Genomic DNA, 21,815 nt, shown 5'->3' on the forward strand with positions numbered 1-21,815 from the left:
GGCTGCTTTCCTGGCAGCTCTTCATGCGAAGGAATGGCCCACCGAAAGCGGGCTGCCCCGGGCCGTGCCGTGATGCACCGCTCCGCTCCCAAGTGGCTGGCTCAGAGGACACGAGCCGCCGCTTCCCCACGCAGCTGTCCGCGCTGCAGGAGCGGTGCCCCGGCGCCCCGCTCGCCGCCCCGCGGCGCGGCGCGGCGTGGCAAGGCAGGCGCGGGGCCGTCGCGCAGTACCGCGGAGACACGCGTGGCCGCGGGCTGTGCCCACTCGTGGGACCCCCGCGGAGCCCACCCGCGCCCGCGGAAGCGGCCCCGCGCGCGGCAGCGCAGCCTGAAACGCGGCGCCATGGGGCTACCAGAGTGGCGGGGCGTGCGGCCAATGGGTGACCGTCGCCTCGCTGAGGGCGGGGCGAGTGGGAGGTGTCTGGGCCAATGGGGGCTCGCGGCACCGCCAGCAGCTTGCGTTGCGCCGGGGTGCGGAGACGTTGCCGCGCGTGGCGCCGGGGTAGGCGCGGAGCAGCCGCCGGGAGGGGGAAGGCGGGGGGGGGGGGGGGTGCGCAGCCGCCCACGGCCACACGCCCCCCGCGCGCACCCCCACGGCCACGCCGCCGGGCGCGGCACGCAGACGCACGCACCCCGGCGCGGCGGGGCGGCAGCCAGGGAGCCGGGCGGCGGGGCTGTTATAAATCTGCGGAGCGGTCCGCCTCCCTGCAAAGCACGGCACGGCGCGGCACCGCACCGCACGGCGTCCTCCCCCCGCGGCCCCGCGCGCACTCCGCGATGCAGCAGCTGACTCCGGCGGCGAGCCGCTAGGAAGGGACCGGCAGGCAGGGAGAGAGAGAGTGTGAGAGAGAGAGACCGAGAAACCGTCTTTTAAGTCGCCCTTCCATCCCTCTTTTCTTTGTTCCTTCATTTCTCCCTCCCTCCCCTCTTTTTGTTCGATTGGGTTGCGAAAGGAGGGTAGTCCTGTCACTCTCTCTCTTTTTGTGTTCTCCCTTTTTTATTTTTTATTTTTACATTTTTTTCTTTTTTTTTTTCCCCTAGTGTTGGACTGTTGGGGGAGGGAGGGAGAGGATTGTTTATTTTGGTTTTTTTTTCTTCCTCTTAGAACTGTCCCCAATTTAGCTCTTGTGTGTTGTCTTGAGAGAACTATCCATCTGCCTCTTACTCCTCTTTATTGAGAGAACTGCACCGTTACTTTTTTTTTTAAGCCGAAGAGAGGAAGGTAAGTTGTGGCTTGATTCTTTCCGTGATTGTACGTGTGCGATAGGGTCCACGCGAACGCCTGAGGTGCATGCCGCGTAGAATTACGTTGATAACCTATGTTTGCTCCGTATTAACACCGTTCGTGCCGGCAGCGCTGAATAAGGAGGCAGTTCGCGCATATCGCAGCGTGCCTGCGGAGCTGAGTTGCTGGAAGTGTTTGCAGCGTGGGGAGGGCAGCCGCTGAAGCTGGGGAACCACACCGTGCCCACGCAGGAAGGCGTGCGCATCCCTACCTGTCCTGGCCCAACTGCAAAGTTCCCAACACCACCCCGCCCGTCCAGCTCCGGGCACGTCGCCTTGCGAGGAGCGTTCGAAGGGACGGACCCGCACCCCGCGGGTGCAGGGAGACGTATCGTTTTGAGGAGATAAACGCGCATTTGCAGATTAGCCGGGATAAGACTCCCCCGCGGCTAATTGCATTAGCCGCGGGGCCTTTCGTGGCTTTCCTGTGGGGCTGGGAGGCGGCAGCGTGTCCACGGCGCACAAAGACGTGGCCGGCCGGAGCAAGAGCGGGCAGCGCGTATTGTCAGCGGGTGCGGAGTGAGGAGAACCGGTGAGCTCTCCCTGGGAGAAGTTTATTACCGTCCGGGGGGAGGGGGCCCGCATCTTTTCGTGGAGATGATTAACCCGCTGCGGGAGGGGGCGCGTCCCCTTTGTTCGGGGCGTCGGGGCGCTCAGCGGCGGTGCCCGGGCAGCGTACGCGGGGCGGCGTTTCCGCGGCGGCGGACACGATCTCTGTCCGTGGTCCTACCCGGGCGGCGCGGGGAGCGGTCCCCGGTGTGCTCGGGGGAAGTTTGCATCCGGCAGCCGCGGCGGGGATCCGAGCGGCGCTCCGGGCAAAGGGACGGACGGGGCGTCCCGTCCGCGGGCGCGTCTCCCGCCCTTTCACCCTCCGTCCTTGCGGCAGTGAGAAGGTCCGGGCAGGAGAAGGAGGCGATAGTAAAGGCTGGCGCTGCAGCGTGTGCTCTCCACAAGGACCGGACCCGACCACTGCCATTGTTGTTTAATGTATGCCCAGCACGTTGCTCCGTACCCACCTATTCCACGTAGGAAAATAATGGAGAGCTATACGAGCGGGGCAAATTGGTAGTTGGACGTGTTCCGTCAACTCGTCTCCAAGGACCGGTGGTGCTGCCGGCCTTGACACGGTTTGACTAGTCCTTGCGCGCTGCAGCGCCGGGAGGGCGGAGTGCCTACCGAGCCGTGCGGCCCCCCCGGGGATGGGACCCGCCTGTCCCACTGACTCCCGCTCGGGTACTCGCTGGGGTGCTCCCCGCGGGGCGAGCAGCGGCGGGTCCGAAGGAGCGGAGCCTCGGACAGCTGCCGCGGCGTTCGGCAGCCGCTGTTTCCCGGGGGCGGTCTCCGCGCCGTCGGACGCCGTCGGGAAACGGGACGGTGCTGTTGCAGCGGCTACTGACCGCCGCGGGGGCTCCGAGCGCGGCTGCCCGGAGGGGACCGCGGAGCGCTCGTTCCCGCTGCGCCCCGTCCGAGGGGCGGCTCGGAGGTTCGTCCGCCCCGCCGGGCCGCTTCCGCAGAGGCAAAGGACCTACGCGGCTCGGCGTTTTGCAGGAAAAGGTGGCAAGCCGGGGAGACGAGCGAGCACTGTGCGGGTCCTGCCCCTGACACCGACGGGAAGGAGAAAGGCAAGCCCCCGCCCCGCCCTCCTCAGCGCAGCCCGCTGCCGCGCTCTCCCCGCGCCCCGAGGCGGCCTCCCCGCCGCCCGCAGGTGCTCGGCGGCGCTCGCGGGGTGGGGCGGGGCGGGGCCCGTCCGGCTGCGGCGAGGAGCGGGGCGGCCGCCGCGGGGTGCCCGATGGGCCCGGGGGCGCGGCCCCGCGGGCGCGGGGCTTCTTGAGTGGCCGGCGGCGGCGTCACTCAGGCGGCGGCCGCGGGGGCGGGCGCCTTTATCAGTCCGCCGCCGCCCTCCTCTCACCCTCTTGTGGCGGGGCGGCACCGGTACCAGGAAAGGCAGCGGGTGAGGCGGCTGCGGGGCACTGCATAGCCTCCTCGGGGCAGCGGGCTGTCCCTCCGCTCCCTTCCCGCGGCGGCGGCCACGCTCCGCGGTTCCTGCCACCGGCGCGCCCCGTTCCACCCCCCCACCCCCCCCCCGGGCAGGCCGGCAGGAAGGGGCAGCGCGGGGTCCCCGCGGGGTCCGGAGTAGCTAAAAGGAGCGGGGGCCGGGAAGGGCGCGGTGCTTGCGAGACGCCGGGCTTCCCCAGGGGACACGCGTAGAGAAGTGGATCCGGAGCGGGGCTGTCGTCCGCGCGGGGAGCATGGCGGGGGGAGGGGCGGCTTGGGCGGGGGGAGGCTGAGTGCGCGACCAGGGTTCTCCTGGAAAAGGGGTGAAAACCTGGTATCTGCGGACACCTGCACCCTCCTCGGTTGTTGTAAAGGACAGGTGACTTTGCGCTTGTTGCGCTCCCAGTTGCAAACCCCGAGGTGTTCTCGGCGTTACATCTAGAAGGCTTCCTGTTGCTGACAGTGATGGGTTTTTTCTTTCTTTTTTTTCTTCTTTCTCCGAGCGGTTCTTCTCTCTGCCCCCTTTCTCGTGCTAGGCGGGTTTCATCGCTTTTTGTTTTGCTCTGCCCTCCCCCCCTCCCCCCCATGTGGCGCTAATTGGGTGAGTTCAGCACCTGTTCTGACAAAACGTTGCTCAAATAACCCCTTTGTTTTGTCTGCAACATCCCTCTGGATGACCTTCTCCCTCCACCTATTTCCTTAGCGTGGCCCTACCGCTTGAGCGTAGCTCCCGTTCTTCCCCCGAGCTGCGCCTCTGTTTCCCTTTTAGGTCTGACCTTGCTCTAACCGGATTGCCGATATCCACAATAGTGCATCTGCCGTCTTCTGCCCGCGCCGTCTCGTCTGGCGGAGGAGCTGCCGCCGCCGGAGCCCCGGGGCAGCAGTTGGGCGCGGGTGGAACAGCGCGGGGGCTGTCGCTTGCTGCAAAGGGTGCTGCGGCCACAGCCGCCCGCGGCTCCCGGTGCACCTGTGCGGCTGCAGGGAGGGGGGGGCGGAGGGGGCAGAGCCGCGCGGCGTGCGGGGACCTGTCGGCGGAGCAGCGTCCACAGGGTGCAGGGCCGGCGGGGCTGTGGGACGCGGGGCTCCGTGGCCGGTGGCAGGACTCCTTCCGATGGAGGAAGGCGCGGTAGCCCCCGGCAGAACGCCCGGTCCCGTACAGGCCCGGCGGCGGCTGGCGGCCCGCGGGGAGGAGGTGCGGGGGGTCAACGCCGCGCGAGCCGGCTCAGCCGGGGCTGGGGCTCGCTGCGCTGGAGGAAGGTGCCCGGGGGTGCGGGGGGAGGTAGGGGGCGGCTGGGAGCTCAGCTAGGTGCACGGCTCACTTGTAATCTGCTTTATTTCGGGGGTTGCTTCGCGCTTCAGACGCGGAGCCTCGTGCCAACTTGGCGCGGCTGCCCTGGGTCAGGCAGAAGGACCATCTCGCCCGCTTTTCTTTTCGCTGCGGGCATTACCTGGGCTATACCTATTGCCCACCTTTTCAGTTTGTCCTGCCCTGCAAAAATTGAAGTCTCCTCCTTCTTGGGTTGTCTGGGTGGGGAGTGAGGTGGTTTTGTTTCATCTGCATAGCACTGATAAGATAGTTGGAGCAGCGAGACAGCTCAGTGTCCCGTTCACCTCTATAATCCCCGATGTACATCCGTTTAATTACAGGTATAATTTGTCAGAGTAAAAAACTGATCTTTATTTAAAAAAAAAGCAACACAAAACAATACTAAACAGAATGTAAGTAAAGTAGGCTTATTGTAGTTGATTTAATTGAAGTCTATAAGACTCAAATATGTTTATGGAGTTTTGAGGACAACTTTGGTAGTACGGTTTAGTAGCTACATAGGACTTCAGCGTCTGATTTTCTTACAAGTGATAGTTGATAAAAGTAGCAATACCTGATGAATTGAGTATTTCACAACTTGTGTATTTTCTTGAAAGGTAAAAGGTTCTGGGGTTTTTGTGCTAAAAAACTCCATGCCCTTTGACTTTATCTGCCTTGATGGCCAATGTTAAATTAAACTGAAGGAGTCCAGAAAATATTCCAATAAGTGGGAACCTATTCTATTCAGGAAACAGACACCAGGGTATTAGCTAGAGCTTCAGTATTGCATTTTTCCTTTTAATCCCAAGGATTCTGAATCCTAAAATTAAATTCAGTTTTTCCTCCTCCCTTGCTTCCCTGGCTCTCTGGAAATGTATTTGGAATGATAATTTTAAGAATGGACTTATCTGTTCTATAGCTATTCTGCATAAATAATTTTGTTTGCAAATACGGAATTGGTAAGTCTGCATACCGTTTAAAATGGGATATTATTTAATCGGAGAGAAATCTAGATATATGAAGTTTTTGCTGTGATATATTGAAAGCATTTTCAACTATAGACACGTACAAATGACCTTGAAACAGCTAAGGTATTTTATCATACTGAATAAAACCTGACAAAGCACATCTTTAATGCCTCCTTCAAACGTCTTATGGCTGTACCTGAACTGATATTTCTGCTCAGCAATAGCTGTCTTAATTTTGTATGCTTTTATTCTGGTGGAGTGGTTGATCCTTTCTGTATGCAGTAGAGATTTTTAATTGCTTTAGTCTTTGAGACGGATGCCTCTTCAGTATGTTCATATTTGCATAAATCTCTTCCTATTATTGGCTTAATCGTACTAGTGTAGTATTTCTGCATGTGAATTTATTGAAACTTTCCTATACTAATGTGAACATCAATTTTCACTCCCTGGACTCATTTTAAATGCTGTTTTTTCAGTGAGAAGGGAAGATCCTTTTATCAGTGTTGTTTTTGTTGTCATCGATTTATTTAATGTCTCTCAAAAAACTGTGAACTACCACACTTCTGGTTGAGCTGGGTGATCCAGGTATAGTGAGTTGAAAATGTTCTAAACAGCTGCTAGATCTGGACTATCTGCTTTAAAAAAAGGAAAAAAACCCCAAACAACCGAAACCAACAAAACCAAACCAACAAAAAACCCACTTCAAAATAGAAAGTTTTTCAGATTATTTCCCAGATTTCCAGATGGCAACATTAAAACTACAGTGGCACCCCAAGCTGAATTCTATTGAAGCCCCTGTAATGCTAAGCTAGGTTTTTTGGGGGGACAAAGCTAAGCTTGCTTTATTTGGGGACTAAGTAGGAGATAGATGACATGTGATCTAGTATTTTAAAAGGCCAAGGAATATTTAACCTTGCCTGTGCTTCTTAAAATAAGTCAATGCCATTGCAGAGGTGGACTTTGCAGGTAAAAATAGTACAAGGATGCAAGTGCAAGCTCCTTCCTGGTAACAGTGATGTTGAAGTGCTGCTTTATAGGTAAAACTCTTGCCATCTTACAATGTAAAGGCTTTTGGTTATATTTATTACCACCAATCTTCTTCATAGCAATAAAACCAATTGTTAGCTAATGGATAAACTCGATTTGTGCTGAATCTACATTTCTGTCTTGCTTTAAAGCCATCTTTGCTTTCTCTAATGCTTTTCTAATAGATGCTAGTAGCTACAGAGGGCAGTGAATGTTACCAGCTGTTGCAAAGGCTTTAAAAGTGAGAGAATATTGCCTTTGTGCACAGAGCTTTCTTTTCCTGACAGCCCCCAAATCAATTGAAAAATCACGATACTATCCAGCAGGATTAGCTGTTGGTGCATTGGGCTTCAACATCTGTAGTTCCAATTCTGAAGGAAGACCCTGCATGGTTTTTAATCTGTTGCCTGTGTAAATCTACCTAATTCGACTTACTCAAAAGGATTAGTTCTGGAGAAGCTGGTATAACAGAGTTAGAATTCATAGCTTTTAGCTACTACAACCGATGGGCCAGATCAAGATGTTTTGCTGCCTAATCCTCGTTGTCCAAATTTAAAAAGTCATCCCAAGTTTCTAGTGGCAAAATAACAGAAAGAGGTAGGCTCCTTGATTGATTCCCACTGAAGCTTGGAGAAACTGCCAATATTGAGCAAGCTGCTTTTGCCCAGTAGGCATTGCTCTGGATTTGTAGGGACTCCTAACATCTAATATTTTGCCACTGACCAACTAAACATCATGCAAAATTTGACAGAAGCTGAGGTTAGAGAACAGCTAGTTGTTGGTCTTCCCTGTATTTGGAAGTGCTTGCTGTTTTGCATAGACTTTTTGGCATAGAGGTCTGCACAAAGTACGCCTTGGAAAGATGACCTCAGTGAAACACTTGGCTTTAGTCAGTGTTTTTGTAGGGACTGCAGGTTTTTTAGCTTTAAAACTAAGTTAAATAGTTACAAACAGCTTATGGCAGAAATCTTAAGCATGCTTTCTCAGAAACTTACTTAAAAATTCTAAACCCACATCAGGTTTTTGAAATAGCTCGCAGTCTAAATCTGACTTTGCTGGCAAAATATCTGAAGTTTTAGGAGCAGTAATTATATAATGACAAAAATTGTAATGGGAAGGTCTTACTTATGTTTAAAAAATGCAAATTGGGAACAAACCGAAGCTTTCCAGATGGAGCTTAAACTAGTGTCTCACTGTTTTCTGTTTCATTTGAGCCACTGTTCCTCGTGGTACTCCAGTACTTAAGCAACAGGGGTTTTCATTTGTTTTGATAGTCATAGTAAGCCCAGGCATAATGTGGGTTTGGAAAAAGCTATAGTTTCCTAACAGAAAGTCAGGATGAGTGTTAGGTGTTTAAATCTCTTGGCAATGCCTCACTATGGTGAGTGCACCAGCCTAGGATCCACATGGGAATCATTCTAGGCAGCCCCAGGCTTCGCTTCATAAAACATTTGTGATATTGATTCTCTAGTCCCTCATGCGGTCCTGACGTTGCTGGTGACTCAAGTGGTGCTGCTGCTGATCAGAAACTGTGCAGATGCTTAGACTCAATGAGGCTGTAAGACATTGCAAGAATGAGTATCTTGGTTTGCTGTGTTTAGCAAAAACCAGGTATATCCCAGTAAACCTGTGATGGTTGACCAAATGACTGGGAAGCTAGAAACTACTAGAGTGCTGAGAAGACTGTAGGGATGGTCTTAAGGACTCCAGACACTTTCTCTGGTCTTCAGCTGAGCGTGGAGTAGGTGTAGAAAACTTCATATGCTGAATGGTTACTGAATTACTAGAATGTAAGGTAAAGTATGTATGTGCAGTTTCTTGAATACTTAATACCTGAGTACTGGTAAAATAGGGAAAACTTAAACATTCACATGCTTTGTAAAACAGACTACATGGAGGTAGGAAAGGCTGTTCAAGGTGTCCTGGAATATTCACTGTGATGTATTGAGCAGCCTTTCTGTAGGTCTGTGCTAGCTGCATTCACTTTCAGACTCCTCAGGGTGAGTTTGTTTAACCAAGTACTTACTCAGATTCAACTGAATAAACTTAATGTATTTTTGTGGAATGAAACTGCTGTTGCAGTACTGGAGTGCTTATGTTCTTCTATACTTCAGATTTTCGTGACAGAAATGTCCTGCTTCTTACCATGCTGATAATGTTTTTCCATAGTATTCTTACATATTTTTTCAAAAGTAGAATTATGGTCAGAGAGGGTACTTGGAGTCAGCTTCCCTGTGGCTTTTCTTTAGTCACCTATTTCTTATATTGATTTGCTGAAGATTTCTGCTGTATTACCTGGAGTGAGGTAGGGGAGGAGGCAGGACAGAATAAAACAGACGGATACTCTTTATACCATTTCTACCTGTCTGAACTGCCAGGGTCATGTAGTGGTTCCAGTGAGTTTTGCAGATATTTGAACTGCCTGAGTGCTGTGGGGCTTGAACATGTGAAAGAGGCCCCTTAGGCTGGCCTTGTCTTTAATATCAAGGTGAGTAGTGGATACATTGCAAGCATTAACGTTCATGGTATCTAAATTGAGTTTGATAGGGAAAAATGTGTGATTTTGAGTCCTGAATCTAGAGCTGTGTCTCTCTATACTGAAATCTGGACAGTCAACTTCTGTGTGCAGGGGGCATCAGGGTTTTGTTTCTATGTAATGACATGGGAAGTTTGCAGTTAATATATCTTAATGAAGATACAATCAGCTAAGGATTCCATGGTTATGTCTGTTAATAATAGAACTCCATTTCTTGAAGGCACTTCACAGTTCCTCGTTTTAGGACTGCCACAATGGACGTTAAAAGTAAGAAATTAAATACCTGAACACCAGAAAAAAGGCAAGGGTTTGTCTGCCTTACGAGCTTGGCACTTCCTGTCCTGTAAATGTTTGTGGCATGTGATTTTTAGCTTCAGTACCACTCCTTCACTACTTCTCTCTGACTTCGGCATTTTCAGGGTATCTGTGAAGGCATTCTTGAAGTTAGGGTCTTCTCCCTTACATGCTGCAGAAACAGCTGTACCTAGATTTTAAGCAGCATCTTTGGTGAGAAGAGTATGCTGAATGGCCAAATAGCTTTTGGTAGCTCATGGAGGCAGTGGAGCACAAGTGCATTTGTTTACCTACAGAAATAGTTAAGGTTCCTGCAATACTATTTCAGGTGACCCTATGAGAAGGGCATGCAAGTTGGGGAGGAGGAAGAGGTCCCTTGGAGCTCTGGTCTAGTAAAGCAGTGTTCCTGATGAGGAAGCTGGATGCAGGAGGGAGTAGGTATTGCAGCTGTCGTGGCAGAGGAAAATATTGTTAGGGTGTATTTGGACTTCTGAATTTGCTTTGAGTATATCCATGCATAGCCATTGCACTGAAATGGGTAATATATTGCAAGAATTCTAGCAGCAAACATGTCTTCACTGTGTACCCATTTTGTTTTTGTAACGGAGTCCTTGTTTCAGTGCCATCCATTTTGTTTGCCCTTTTGAAATGTCAGGAAACTAATGCTGTGACCTCTGTTTTTATTCATGCATTAGCATTAAATTTCATGTGCATCAAATGAGTTTAAAGGCAGAGCAAGATCTCGGGGATTTATTTACTTTTGCTGTATCTACTGTTCATCTCTAGTCTTGAACCAGCAAACATAACTAACTAAAGGGAAGAGGTGAACACTATTGCTTGCAAATCACAGTTTATTTAAGAAGGGCTTTTAAGTCTTCTAAATTTAAATCTTAAAATCCTAGTACCTGTGATAATTGTAATTAAGGATATGATTTTTATCTCTAGTAACACGCTTAGAAATCTCATCAGACTTCCTGCTGTGGTTCCTTTCTACCCAAATATGCTTTCAAAGCTGCTTTCTGTTTCCATAAGAGGGACAACTAAAGTCATAACTCTAAAACACCATATGCTTCTTGTAATAAACTATGCATGTACTGCATGCATGCAATGGTGAAAGAATTAGTTTATTAATGAGTTTAACTTTTTCATTTTGATGTGCTTACACCTTCAGCTATAACCCAAAATTGAGTTCCTGACCTAAAACTGCTGTTGCTAATCTGTGAGGTGAGGAAGACTTTAGAAGCTGCTTTTGCATTCAGATAGCTAAACTGTGAAACTTGGCATAGCAATAGTACTTCCCTTGGACTGCATCCATGGTGAGATGTTGGTAGGCAAGATGAGAATTAAAGCCTCATTAACCAACTGAGTAGCTGATTTTTTCCTATAACAGTTGAGCAAACTGAAAGAAAACTAAATGGAGTCATGCTTGTCTTTTGATAAAGGCTATTTTTATGAGGAGACTGGTTCTCGTAGTGAAATTCCTCTGAACCGGTTCAGCTGAAGGATATAAAACTAGCCATCATGATGGAGACCATGGCTCGTTTTGGATATAGCTCTGATCAAGGATGTCTCCTCTGCTGAAATAACCTGGCTGTAGTGTTACTTTTTTTGTGTGGAAGATTTCTGGCACAACTCAGTGTTTGAGATGGTGACTGCTTCCATATCAAGTGGTATAACACAGATGACACATACAAAGGTTTTGGTCTAGTGGAAGATGTCCCTGCTGATGTCAGGAGCGTTGGAACTAGATGATATTTAAAGGTCACTTCCAAACCAAACCATTCTGTGAATCTATGATGAAGTGTCTGTGAGGGAGACTTTCTGTCCAAGTTGGGTAATGGAATCTACATTTCTCCTAATATTATTAATTTTTGGGTTTGATAATCTAGTCTTGCAGAAGTAGCTGTTACAAAGCTGTTTTTATTTTGTGGATATGGTCTTTTTCGATCTTTGCAAATACTATATGTGTGTAACCAGGTAGAATAAGGTTTATCTGTTCTGAAACATGTTTAGGTGTTTTGAAACAAGGGTTGTCAATGTTCTTAAATGCTAAGTCAGTTGCCTTTTTTGGGTGTGAATTGCATAGAATGATCAAATGCACCAGGTTTCCTGTTTGAAGCAATGCATGAGAACAGAAAATGAGCTGATAGGAAACTGTTCCTACAGAAACTTTTTTAAATTAACTGTGCAGTATCAGATTTAACTTACATATATCTGCGTATCAATCTCACATAATCTTGGTATGTACTGTCCAGGAACCTGATTTTAGTGGCTGTTGCTAGTACTTGCTCAAATATTCTAGTACTGAAAATTAATGACTAATTATAACTGCCCCCCTGTTGGTTAGATTGGGTTGACTTACTGTTTTAAAAGCTGATTCATACACCTTTTCATGACTTGCATATCTAAGAAGGCTGTGCTGCTTTTATCTGTATACATCTGAAAAACCTGGCTGTTAGGCTATTAGGAAGAGCTGTAGGCATGTGATTTTAATCATATGTTTAGTCCAAATTAAGCTAATGATGAGTAAATTCCCATCCAATGCAGTATGCATATGCAGGACTTTCCATTAGCCTACATAATGGATATGAAATGGTACATTTAGGTACAGGATGATGTAGACAACTCTAATACTACTTGAGCAGCTTTGAACACAGATGGTAGGTGTTTGTCATGTGTAATGTGTATGGACTGAAGGGTTATTTAATCAGCAGAAAAATATGGAAGTTGTACAACAGGATTAAATGGGAATAGGAGCATCAATTTCTTGAAACATAAGAGTATTTGAAGTATTGTGGATGTAGCAAAGGGGTGAAGATGCCTTTTGTATTCAAATGCAAGATGAATAGTTTGAGCAGTGTCTGGGACCCAAATTTGTGAAGCTGATCAGTCTCCTGCAACATCTGTTAAGGTGTGCCTGACTCCATGTAACTTGTAATGCTCTTTGAAAACTGTGCAGACAGAGAGTCCTTAGCTTCCAGATGTGCCCTTCCTTCTGGTATCAGTTCTGTTTTTTCTTTCCTCACCTGAACAAGATGATGAGCTTACTTGCACACTTACGATGCTACAGTCTTAAGTCAGTGACAGCCTCCAAATCAAAACTGTGGTGGCATCATCATTGTCTCATGTTAAATGTTTTTAAAAGTTTGCTTGAAAGCTTATGCTACTTGATGGTCTAATCACTACAGAGATTCTGCCCTGCTTTGACTTGAAGGTGGATGGGCAAACATTGAAGATTTTTTTCCTTAATCTTAGATGGTAATTTTGCCACAGGCTGAGCTCTCTGGGAGGGGGTCTGGGGCTGCAGGCACCAGACACGGCCGGTTCCAGCTGGATCCACAATGGCCTCACCTTTGCAGGACCCAGCCGACCTGTCAGGGGAGCCTGTTGTGCCTCCATGAAAACATATGTAGGACAAAATAATGCACAGGTGGAGAAGAATGAGGGGGAAAAAGTGTGAGGAAACAGCCCTGTGAGCACTGAGGTTGGAGGAGGGAAGGAGGAGGTGGCACCACTGGGCTGGGGCAGGCATGGCCCTGCAGCCTGGGGAGGAGACCATGGTGGAGCAGGCCTTTCTATGCAGCCCATGGAGAGGACCATGCTGGAGCAGATACTTGTGCAGCAGCCTGTGGAGGACCCCATGCCATAGCAGGAGGATGTTTCCTGAGGAGCTGCTGGCTGTGGAGGGCCCTTGCTGGAGCAGGGGAAAAGTGTGTCTCTAAACCCATGTCCTTGACCTTGCCGGGGCATGGTGGGGAGGAGGCAGAGGAGTTGGGAATGAAGGGTTGAAATTGAGCCAGGGAAGATGGGGGTGGAGGTGAGGGGAAGGTGTGTTAATTTTGTTTTTGTTTCTCACCAGCTAAATCCATTGTAATTGGCAATATGCTAATTTTCCTAAAGTTGAGTCTATTTTGCCTCTGACACTCATTGGTAAGTGATTTCCTTCTTTTTCTTGAGCCATGAGCTTTCTCATCTTGTTTTCTCCCCCTGTCCTGCTGGAGGCTGTGCAGGTGTGGCAAACCCACCATGCAGGTAACCAGTCAGTGCTTATCCTGTGTCAGAGGGCAGTGAATCTCTGGAAAACGGGCAGCGTACTGGTGGCCAGACATTGTTGGCTAAGCAGAACGATACATTAGGGTGAAGGTGGCTGTGCTGTGTGTTAAAAGGCTTCTGAATTTAGGTATGTCTGCCTCATTGTGTGCCTGTGAGATGTGGCTTCTCCAAATTCTGTTACCTAGTTAGCAAGGAATAACCAGGCTTTAAAGTGGCCCAGGAATGTACATTCTGAGTGTTATTAGTGAAAGGCTTTGTATTTTCTTCTGTACTACAAGTTGTGCTTGCAGGAGGAGATGGTGGCTTTGTATAGGTATTGGAGATCCCCAGGCAGGATAGTTTCTAGACTCATTTCTGTATGAGTACCTGACATGACAACAGATTTTTGTCTGCATTTATACAGGCTGGGGCTCTAAATATGTGCAGTGTTACAGGAATGAGAGCCCTCAAGAAGGATAAAACAGTCCAAAAGAAAGCCCACTTTGAGTGCCTTTACACAAGTGTGACAAGCAGTGGGAGGCAGAGGTCTTTGTAGGTCAGAGCTGTCGGACTGCTGGAGAAACTGAGATGTGGTGGAACTGCTTATGTGGCTGCTGTCCAGTGATGGAGGTATACAAGCCCTCTTGGAAAGACAGGGAAGAAAAGTCTGTCCTTTGTCTGAAAGAGCAGCTCAGATACATGGAGCTCTTCTAGCACTTAAGAAAATCAATAGTCATATCACACTTGGTTGTACAGGCAACTCATGACTGAGTTCCAGTGCAAAAACAGAGGTGTACAGGAGAGGGCAGTGAGGACAAGACATAAGAGAAGCATTGCCAGTGAATAGAGGAATGGTGTTAGGAAAGCTAGAGTTCACAGCTGCAATTGGTGAAGTATGTTGAAGGCAACAAGATGGGTTTGTACCAATAATATAGCAGCAACAGAAGAAAAAAAGGAGACTCTGGGCTTGGTGCTGAATGGGATGGATGATTTCCTGACAGCAGATAGGCAAGGCTGGGAGGTAGCCAGTGCTTTTATTGCCTCAGTCTTCACTGACAGGGTCTCCTGAGCTTTTACTGAATAGGGAGGGGGTGCAAGGAGGACAAGAGCTCCTGGTAGTAGGAGAGGATTGGGTCTGGGATCTCTTAAGAAATCTCAGTTGTTTCAGGTCCATGGGTCTGAAGGTATTGAGAGAATTGTCTGCTGTTGTGCTGAGGCCATTGACAGATCAAGAAGATCAGGAATGTTCCTGGTGACTGGAGAAGTAGTTTCTGTGCAAATTAAAACAAAGGTGATTGAAAGTAGCCAGGTTGATTTACCAAGGGTAAATTGTATTGGAACAGACAGTCTTTGAAATCAATAGGTCTGTGGATGAGGAGAGTGAAAGGCGTCATCTACATTGAGTTGAGCATGACTCTTCAAGTGGTTTCCTGTAGAATCTTTGTAACAGCTAAGGTTAATGTGAAAGTTTAGGTGAGTGGACAAATAAATAGGTGGAAAACTGGTAGGATTATGGAGCTTGAAGTTCAGTGGTTAAAACTTAGTGATCTTCCTGGAGGCTGGTTACAAGTGGAGATCTTGGAGACACTGTGCTGCCTATTGTATCTACTGTTTCCTTCAGTGACCTGGGGAAAGGGAGAAAGTTGACTCTCATCAAGTTTGCAGACAGCAACTGAGGGGTGTAGCTGATGTTCTCAAGGGCAGGGCTGTTATCCAGAGGAGCTAGGACCAGTGAGAAGGGGCTACCAGGGAGCCTGTGCAATTCACACACGAGCAATATGCAGTCCTGGACAGGCAGAGACCCAGCAGTCATGTCAGTGGGACTAGGGGGAGAAGGTCCTTGGCCCTGTTGGGCAGCGAGCTGAGCAGGTCCGGAGAGGCCGGAGATAAGGGAAAGCTTTTCCTCCCAGAAGAACAGCTGGGCAGTGAGCTTGGGGTCCAGAGAGATGGTGCTGTCTTCCTCCTTGGAGGGTTTCCAGCCCACACAGGGTAAAGCCCTGAGCAACCTGGTCTGACCACATGGCTGAGCCTGCTCGGGGTGGGAAGTCAAGACTGGAGACTTCCTGAAGTTCCTGCTGGCCTGAATGACTCTGATCTCTCTTTTGCCGATGAAATGCATTTACTGGACAGGATGGTGTAGGTAGATGTCAAGGTCAGATTCTGCTTTGTCATCTGTGCTCTTTAAGAGGTCACTAGTTTGGAAGATGTGCTGTAGCTTTCAGTTCCATGTGACGGAAGCTTTATGTAGAGAAGAAGATGACAAACCCAAGCTGGAATATTTTAATATACAGAAATGCCAGGATGGTATGAAACTACTGGCTTGTCCTTATGAGTGCCTTCGAAGCTGAAGTTCAGTCCTTTGCACTTTTGACACTCTCCCTGTCCTTCATGCTGTAGATACTTGGGATAGCAATTAGACACCTAATTATGGACAGCTGCCCTTATGAATCTACACTTAATGCATATCATCAGTTAACAGTTTTTCCCCAAGCTTTTTCACAAATAGTAGTAGAGCCTAATGTTTACTGATTCTGAGGGGCTGTATGGTATCGTTCTTTTGAGAGGAAAGACTTTAGTCGTCTCTTCCTCTATGGAAGTTCACCTATTCAAAAAATAAATAGTGATCTGTCTGAACTTGTTTTCCTGGTGAGGATCAGCCTAGAGGCTCCATATTTACTTTTTAAGTAGTCTTCAGAGCCCTGTTGGAGAGCTTTTGCAGTAGAGGGACTTCTGTATAGCAAATGAAAAATGTAAAAGCTTTGTCTGTAACCACTTGTGACAATAATGCTTCTGACATGTACTTCTGCTTCTAGTTATGAGCTGGTAATATTGCAGAAGCATGTGTAAGCAGCATGCCTCTTCTGCAATTAGCAGTATTTGGCCAACTGGTCACAATTTGTTTGTATCAACAGTACCTTATTTTCTGTCCATTTTTTCTGTGTTATATGATTCTGGGTGATCTCAGGAGGATTAGGATGCAGAGTTACAGTGAAGAACTGAGAATGAAAAGCAGCGGTGGCAGAGGGAGGGATTGTAAGTAGTTTAGGTATTGCCTCTGGCTCAGATATTTTAACAATAGCTAGCTGTCCTTGTTTTGCGTTTACTTCACTTTGCTGCAAAAAATATTTAACTTGCAATACGACATGGACAGTTTTTGTAGGACTTGAAGGTAGGAAGGAAATGGAATACAGCAGCCTTTCCCGGTGTCTTCTGTGGGACAGACAGTAGTGGTCATGAAAACCAGGTAAGTACCTGCAGGATTATGGAGAATTCTGTGGGACAAACAGTAGTGGTCATGAAAACCAGGTAAGTACCTGGAGGATTATAGAGAATTGGAAAACATGACTATTTGACTGAATGTCTAATGGTTGTGCTTCAGCTTCTTTGCCATGATACTGATGTGTTCTTCATTGCCTGCAGTCCTTTGAATGCAATGCATACCTCATGTGAGTGGCCTCTAAAGACACTTAAAAATATGGATCCTAAACTGCACTTCTAGTGCATCCCATCTCATGGCCATTCATTCCAATTAGCAGTTGGGATTGTCCATGCAGATCAAAACCAAAATGATTGCTGTCTTCTACAGTCATGTTGTCTCTTCAAACCCGAAAGATAGCTCTTAAAAGATGAACAATAAATTGTTCCCCTTAAATGGGAGGAGATAAGTGGATCTAAAACTACTCATGTGGGACTGCTACTAGCTGGCCATTGTGGTATTAAAATGTGGCACTTTTTGTCTTGGGTTTTATAAAACCAGAACATTAATCAAAGTTAATGTTTCAATCTAATAGAATTAGTAAAAGTCTTGTTCTCTCTGCCTTTCTGATTCTCACTTTTCTCAGAAGAAGCCTGTTGCTTGGGATTTAATCCTGAGAATAGTTTTGATGCATCAGAGTTGAGTGAGGTAGCCTGAATAGATTGTGGTGGGGCTAGCAAAGGTTAGCCTTGCAACCCAAATGTGGGAGTGATGATGTGGGGGAACTTGCTCTATTCAGGCTGCTGAATCCAGTCATGTGAATGGATGCAAAGGAAACTTGTGAAGCCTGGAAGTAGACTGGTATCGTAGGGAGGGAGAAAACATCCAGAGCTACTGTAGTCAGATGAAACTTTGGATGTCCTTATTTAATCCTTGTTTTATGACTAGATGTTCATAGGTTGTTCTGCTACAATAACTGCTGTCTAATATCTAAGCAAGACCTTCAAACTCATCCTTTCTAAGTGATGTCAAGAAGGACTCATGCAAAAGGTATGCTTGATCACCCTTTTCTAAAGAAGCCTGTCTGAACTTTTAGACATCTTTTCAGTCCAGTGAATTTTAACAACCTTCCAACTTAATAAAAAATAGCCTCTCCTCAAGGTCGGGTTCTGGAGTGAACTAGGGTGATGTCATCAGTTTATTAGGGAGAGTGGCATTTTGAATATTCTTAACAGTGAGCAGCTGGCAATCTCTATGGCTCTTCCTCTGAAAGCACACAACAGTTATCTGCAGTCTATTTTCCCTGAACTGCTTTGCTGTTCCTTGATTAGGAAGCGCTTATGACTTATTGTGCTGTGTGGGTGTAGCCAAAGCACAGCTTCTTGCTGGCTAATCAACATTTTCCTGCTTTTTTTTTTTTGCATTATAAAACTAATCTTGCTCAAGCTAAATGTAGCCACCCTTAAAACCTGCAGCACTACTGCTGTGTATCAGTAAAACTTCCTTGGAAATGGTAGAAGAACACAGACCTGTGCTTGTTCTCTTCTCTCCTTCCACCCCACAAATATTTGGGTAGGGAAAGGATTGTGTTAAGATATGGATTGTAAGTGACCTGAGATTTGCATATTTTCAACTCTGTTTTGTGAGAAGCAGGGTGTAGTATTCTGTGAAGTTGTCTACCTTGCATGTAATGTCTGATTTGGGGAGGGTGAGTGGAACCTGTGAGGACTTCAGGTAACCATGTTCATTGTGGGGCCTGCTGCCAGTGAGCAAGCAATTGATAGCACAGTTGTGTACTTCTCAGTCCAGTAGCAATAAGCTACTGTTGTTCACACGAAGGTATCAGCTGTCTTCTCCTTTTTTCTTGTAAATCTTATGCTAAATTCATGTAAGGTGAGTCAAGAATTGAAATACACAGCTGTGCTAGAGTTCTCACCTGCCTGATGCTCTGTGTGGAGTTCCTGGAAGCAGAGTGGCCACTTGTGCCTAGCTGTGGCTGCTTCTGGTACATGCTGTTTCAGATTGCAGTTCTCTACCTCAGCATGAGCCAAGACACTGGTAAGAATAAGAAAGCCAGGGCCACTGATTATGCAACACCAAGATTGTTCATCAGTTTAGTGTTTCTACTCTGCTCTTAATGCCTCTTTCTGCATAATGTGTATGGCACTTGAAAACCCCATTCTATGTGGGAAAAAAATGAGTGTACTGAATAGCCAGCAGAGTTAAGAACACTGTTTGTTCTGTTCAACTTCAGGTAATTATTTCTAGTTATGGTTTGCAAAATAGGCAGACTCTTGTGTTTTAGGGTAGGTATCTGGTGAAAGTCAGGTTGACTGTAATGTTAAGTTAGAAAATTAGAAGATGGCTAACTTGAGTGGTATCACTGAACTGCTGTGCAGTTATTTTGTCCATCAGCATTTTGAAACAGTGTCTTGAAACTTCTCACTGTGGTATCCATCAGGATGGAGGGTGATGGGTGGGAAGCAAAAATACTGTCAACAGTTATCTAAAGTTAGAGGTGGTTGGTAGCTACAACACTGCAAAGGTTGTTGTAATGAAACACAGGCATACTCAATCTTAACAAGATTAAACAGATGGAGGGGTTGGAATTATTTCAGTATAACACAGCTGTAAAACTTAGTGTGTTCAGGAGATGTCAGTGGAGAGTCTGCTGGGTGATGAATTCCATAGGCAAGATTTGTATGTGAAGGAAAAAAAATTTCAGAAAGCCAGAACAGTGATGATGAACTTGTGCAATGGATCAAGCAACATTTGCCATTCAAGGCAATTTCCTTCTGCTTCAATTCATTCCCAAGTGTGTTTTTTCTTTTCTTTTTATAGCTTGCATACAACTGCTCCTTAACATTAAAGAATTCAGTTCTGAAGCCTCTGTAAAGGCATGACATGTCTTGTCTGTCTCCAGTTGATAAGGAAGCTATCACAAACAGCCTTGAGGAGGTAGACTGTGCAGTAGAAATCTCAGAACAAACTTGAGGAGAAATAGCAGTTAGACATATCAGGAGTTATATATCAAAAAATTTTGAAGCATAAAGCTTTATTTCTCTAACTTCCTTGTTAAGTCTTTTAATTCATTGAGTGCATTGACTTAACCTAGAAGGTAAGGGTAGTGTTGGCAGGACTCTTGAAAGACATAATGTCTTGACACAGGTCTTGCTTTTACCTACCTATTTATGTTGGTAACAGTGGCAGGGCTATAAGCTTGGGGGGAAAAAATGGTGCTTATTAGGACAAAATGGGCTATTCTCCTGAGCACAGGTGGAATGCTTTAATGTACTCTTGAGAACACTGTTGTCCTGGGCCATGTTCTAGAATGTATTTTATCAGATAAACTGGAGAATGGAATTGCATAGTAAGTGGAGACTGTGTGAAGACTTGCAATCTGAGTGCATAATAAGCAGTGTTGAGCTAATATTTTAGAAGTTGAATGCTACTTTGCCAAATATTTTTTCTGAAGTCTCACGTGTGAGTTCTTTCTCCATTTATGCTGGTTAATTGAGTAACACAAGTATGTCTTTTGCTTTACTGTTGGTGCTTTCTGTAAAGGACACCTTAAAGGTATCAGTTCATCCACAGGACATGAGTAACATCTTATTTTTCCCCAACATTCATGTGGATTATAACATAGTAATAGTTTGAAAGCTTACTAACAGCATGCTCTTGGGCTGGGAATTTAGATGTCAGATACTCCTTAAGTCTCTCCTCCTCTCTTTCTTATTGCCTTATCTTGCCTGTTAAGCATTGTTGCTGTTGTCACAATTATGGAAGGTAAAAGTTGATGTCTAGGTTTACCATAATGTATTCCTGTAACTGCAAGTGCATTAGAATATTAATGAAATATAGTATAAATGAACTTTCTTTGTCATTACAGGTAGAATAATAGGATGACTACATGATGGATCTGTAAGTTTCCACCACTTATGGCTGGTAGAGACTTCTCAGTAACTCTTTCCAGTGGCAGAAAAACAGGACACAGACAATGTATTCTGCTTGTGTTCAGTACTGTTTCAATGACTAGAGCTGGTGCTAGTGGTTAACAGTCCTCTACTGCACACTTTTGCTTTTTTAGTCTATTAAAAATTATCAAAGGTATATTAATGAGTTAATCAGTTACATTAATGACTGAAATGATTTAGAATTGCAGAAGTCAGCACGCACCTTGGGAGATTTTCTGGTTCAACCCCCAGTTTAAAGCAGGGTCAAACTAGAGCAGGCTGCCCAGGACAATGTCCAGCTGGGTGTTGGATGCCTCTCTGTCCCAGAGAGTTTGTATCCTGTGTGGGTGAGCTGTTCAGTGCTTGTCCATGTTCACTGTGAGAATATGTTTTTGTATATTTAAACATACTGTGTTGTCCTGACACTGGGTACACCTGAAAAGAGTCTGATTCAGTTGTCTTTACTCCTTTCCATCTGGTATTTGTATTGGTCTTACCAGTAAAGATCAAGGTGAAGAAGGCAGAGACTATCTCAGCCTCTTCCATGTCCATTGTCATCAGGTTACCTGCCCCATTCAGCAGCAGACCCAAAATTTCTGTGGTCTTCCATCTGCCATTCTTTTTTCCAAATGTCTTAAGTTGACCTAAGTCTCTTGCAAGCAATGCTGGTAAGTTGAATTAACTTTCATAATTTTAAATTATGCATTGTGTAATCAGTCAACTTGCTAGCACTTTAAAAAAATGCTCAGAATGCTTTTTCTTCCCTCTGTATTAAGATATAAATGGTTGGGTTTTAAGAGCTCGTTTTCACTGGCTATTTTTAGTTGTGTTTTACACTTCTTACCATCATCAACAAAAGGAGCTATAAAGTAAAGATCTGCAAACTTAATTTTTTGTCTTACTGAGAAGTTACCATGCTTTCCATCTTATCTAAGAGCAGTTAGTATCCTTGCATTTAAAGATGCAACTTGGGCAATAGTTCAGAGTCCTGTGTTATACCACAGATATTTACTGTTTTTTTGTTTCCTCTGCAGGCTGTTAGGCTGTAGTTGGAGACTTGCTATGGTATAGACTGCATGATTGAGTGTTCTTTTTGAAATTACTGTTTTATTTGTAACCTGCTTTCCATATTGTGAGTTGCATGAGAAAGAATCAATAGTTACTGGAGATCTGGTTTTCGGAAAGCTCTGGATGTGCAATACTAACTTAAGTTCTTGTTTTAAGGA

General features: G+C 46.5%; 1 protein-coding gene across 9 annotated transcripts in view; it reads left to right on the forward strand.

Annotated features, from left to right (window-relative positions):
• The first annotated feature begins 479 nt into the window (after positions 1–479).
• ELAVL2 (ELAV like RNA binding protein 2) overlaps positions 480–21,815 on the forward strand; it is a 98,000-nt gene continuing 76,664 nt past the window's right edge. For 4 of the 9 annotated variants that reach the window (XM_054810595.1, XM_054810601.1, XM_054810599.1 and 1 more), the window contains exons 1-2: positions 614–840; positions 1,105–1,221. The gene's annotated coding sequence lies outside the window, so the exon portion shown is untranslated. Of the gene's footprint in view, positions 502–613; positions 841–872; positions 1,222–3,212; positions 3,235–4,461; positions 4,536–21,815 lie in introns of those variants that run through there. The other 5 variants (XM_054810598.1, XM_054810600.1, XM_054810597.1 and 2 more) reach the window with 5 other exon arrangements.

This window comes from Grus americana, chromosome Z (genome assembly GCF_028858705.1).
Source record: "Grus americana isolate bGruAme1 chromosome Z, bGruAme1.mat, whole genome shotgun sequence".
NCBI lineage: Eukaryota > Metazoa > Chordata > Aves > Gruiformes > Gruidae > Grus > Grus americana.